General features: G+C 36.7%; 1 pseudogene; it reads right to left on the bottom strand.

Annotated features, from left to right (window-relative positions):
• Positions 1 to 2006: 2006 nt before the first annotated feature.
• Positions 2007 to 3354, bottom strand: LOC148956750 (uncharacterized; annotated as a pseudogene).
• Positions 3355 to 3733: the final 379 nt, after the last annotated feature.

Genomic DNA, 3733 nt, shown 5'->3' with positions numbered 1-3733 from the left:
ATTCGCACCTCTTTTCTAGTCCCTTTTTCTAATGATTCATTGGGACCTAGATTACTACTCCTTGGGCACTCCACTTCTGATATTACTTCAAGTTGTGAAGAATAGGGCTGGGATGTATGAATCCGGTTTCTTCTTAGCAAGGGCCCGGTTGCTCTTCTTAAAAAGTATGACTTGGATTATCGCTAAATTGCATTAGTGCATTAGTGAAATATATTAAAGATTCATCCTTGAACAAGGAATCTAAAGGACAAAAACTTTTTATTGTACATTAGAGTTTTATTAATAGATAATTTTGAAACATTATTAAAGCGCATTATTCATAGGGCACTGAAATCAATATTATACATGTGAGAAAGGGTTATTTTAAACCCCGTCATCATCACTTAAGCGTTTTCTGACGTTTGAATACCTCGATGTTGGAACCTTTGGTCCTGGGTTTTTTTTTCAGATAAATGTCCTTCCTTGTTTCTTTTCTTTTGGGTTCTTTAATTATCCCTTTCCCATCTGTGGAAATGATTAATTTTCTCTTAATATTGGCTGCGCCATTTTTTATTTCTTTAACTTCGTAGGTCGTTAAAATCACGAGGTTTTAATTGCGCAGTTACGGGTGACCCACCATAGCTAAAGTTACTTTCAGATAACAATTTTGGTCCGTATTGTCGCGGTTTGAAAAAAAAGGGCATAAAGATAATTCAGTCGAAGTTTTTACGATACATTTGAAGTTATTTGATTAACAATAGTAGAAATTCAATAATATCTTGAGTCCATAGACCAAAATACATGAGGATAGTAGAGTATTCTCTGTAAAACAACGTTTGTAAAGCATACAGGCAGTTACTATATAGACAGGGGGTCCGTTTACCCTCCGAGGAGATGAAACTGCGTGGAGATGTACGTGGTGTCACTACATTAACCTTCTTTCTAGTCAGATTTGAAACAAGATACACTTGCTTTTCGTTGCAAAATGTAACATGTCCCTTTCTCCATAGAGTTTCTGCTGTGTCAACTAAACCACCTTACTGGCGGTCTTCTCTTGTCGTATTTATTTCGCAAAAGGAATCTGATGCATCTACTTCTCGGACCCAACGCAGAAACATTTCATTCCTCGATTCAAGTGGATCTTCTTCCTTCTTGATATGAACTACGTTTTCCTTATGTGCCTTCTCAAGGAGTCTATAATCTCCTATTCCCTTATATCCTCGAAACACGTGTGTATAATATTCATCGTCTAAACAAAGAAGGCCCAAGATATAGCTGTCCATTGGTATATATCGCTGTTGCTGTACAGCTCTTTTCATCTCAGCATTGAATGACTCTGCGGTATTGTTGGTTATTCCAGAGACTGGATTAAAACCAGGAATGTGGGAAACGATGAAGGCACAATCATGCTTTAACATGTCAGATTCCAAAATATCTCGAAAGTAGGTAAATGCAGGGATGGACCGTTTCACGAGCCTGTCAGTTCTTATTTGGTAGTACTCATATTCACTTCTTGATCTTAGCAACTGAAGAATATTGTCTTGAACTACCTTGATGTCTTCTTTAGATGCCCCCTATTTCTGAAGTGCATGTTTTGCAGTGATCCGATAGTGTAGCCAGCAATGAGCAACCTGAATAAGAGGAAATTTTTTTTTTCTCGCAACCTCTATACCCTTTTCTCTATCACACACAAAAGAATTTTGCGGTGAATTGATGCTTGGTGCTTTCTTCATTAGAACTATAAACAGCTCTTCATGCGAATCAGGTGATCTATTTGTGTGAAGTAAAAATGCAGTTGGAATCAGAGGTGTTGTCCCCTTATTGTCGAAGTCAGGATGTTGGAATGTCAGAGCTGAAACCCAGTAATTTCCAATGTTATATTTGGTATCATAATAGAACACTATTGGGATACCGTGTTTTACAAAGTAATCAACTTCTAAGATGGCAAATTCTGATATACAGGTGACCACTGCTTCTCCTTGCCCGAAAATTTTTTCTGTCACAACAAAATCAGTTTCTGTCATAAGCTATCGAATCATGTTACATGTGTCTTGGGATATCATGCTTTTTCTGGCCAAAGAAAAGGTATCCTTTACCTGCCGCTGACTTCTTGGAACCTTCATCTGCAGCTCATTCACTGTCTTGTTACAGTCGTTATGGAAATGTTCTCGGGGCGTCATTGTTGTGGTTTTCGCTACTTTTTTGCTTCTTATTAATACAGATTTCAAAGAAGGAACAAAAGGGATAGCTTTTATTCCATCTTTCTTTTTATGGATTCCATGGGGGTCACAATTGGATTTTCTGTCACAAGTACCAACATAGTGAATCACCGTATATAGGCAGTGCTCAAGGGGACAGTTGAATGCACAATGATCATATCGAAAGATGTATCTCTTCAAATGAACCATCTTGCCTTCAATCATCCTTTGATTAACTCTCTTTCTGAAGTTTGGCTGAATAGAGGGTACAGATACTGAGTGTCCCCCACTGCTTCTGCTATAAGGGTAACCATCGGCCTTGTAGTCTTGCATGTATTCAAAACTATCTGAACATACTAAAAAAATACTATCTGCAGTAGGATAGGCTGGAACTTTGTTCTTGCAGAGTTTAAACTGTGATATACCAGTTTCGTGAGCTTTCCTTAAGATTATGGCAGCCTCAGTAGATCTAAGTGCCAATTTTTTGGTCTCGTAAATATGTGGGTCCACTGGATTAGATAGTGAGGCACCATGTATTGTTTGAATTACACTTGGTTGATCATTTTGAAAATCTTGTACTTTTTGGGCCAAAAAACAAACATTCAGAAAAGGTTCATTAAAAGCCGATTTATTTTTCTCAGGCTGTGTACTATAAATCTGTGTTTCGCAAGAGCCCTGGTATTTATCTTCACATAATTCATTGCCTATGTATACCGTTTTGTTAACGTTACTTTTTTGTTCTGGGTCTCTTTTATTGATTTCATCATGTGCGTCATTAATCTGGAACTCATTTTCTACTTCCAGTCGAAAGCATTCCACCATAGTCTCTTGGCAGTCCACCTTTTCCGTGTCCTTGCACTCTTTAGTGTCCATGCACTCTGTAATGTCCATGCACTCCTTGAACTTCATGTCCAGTTTATCATTTTCAAAGTTCACTTCGGTATCAATCTTTTCTGACACCTTCGCTTTAAAGTGTGTTTGGTAACCATCCTTGTTGATTTTATCTCCCTGTTGTTCATCTTCTTCTGTGGATTTGCATATTATGCTTACCTTTTTGAGCTCATATTCTCTCAAATACCTCTTATTTCTTCTTTCAAGCTTGAGAATCTCATTTTTTTTCTTTGTATATGTTGATGGCTGTGCCACGAGAGCCTATTTTCTTCTTGTTTTGACCCATCATCCGAATAAAAATTACGAGTGAAACTAAAATGACACGTATTTTATGGTCTTAAAAACTACATCCACGAGAATTTTTAAAGGGGATCCAAACTTAAATAAGTAAACCATTACTAGAGAGCAGTTGGATGTCAAATCCCCCTAAAAAAGGGACCGAAACTGCTTCTCTTTCAACGGCTTGGAACTTTGCTGAAAAAAATTCAAATGAATTTACTGAAAAAATGTGCATTGTTAGTTTAATATACATATGCTGATATTTGTTCCTTAAAATTTTAATTATTTTTTATTTCTTAAAATTATAAAAGTGAAAACATTAAAAAAAAATTTCAGTAAAGTGCAAATTATATTCTAGCTTTTAGAAAGCATAAAGTTTAGAACCC

Source organism: Artemia sp. Qi Xiang Cuo, chromosome 1 (genome assembly GCF_049724085.1).
Source record: "Artemia sp. Qi Xiang Cuo chromosome 1, ASM4972408v1, whole genome shotgun sequence".
Classification (NCBI taxonomy): Eukaryota; Metazoa; Arthropoda; class Branchiopoda; order Anostraca; family Artemiidae; genus Artemia; species Artemia sp. Qi Xiang Cuo.
Note: the sequence above shows the minus strand (reverse complement) of the source record. Positions and strands in the feature narration are given on the sequence as shown.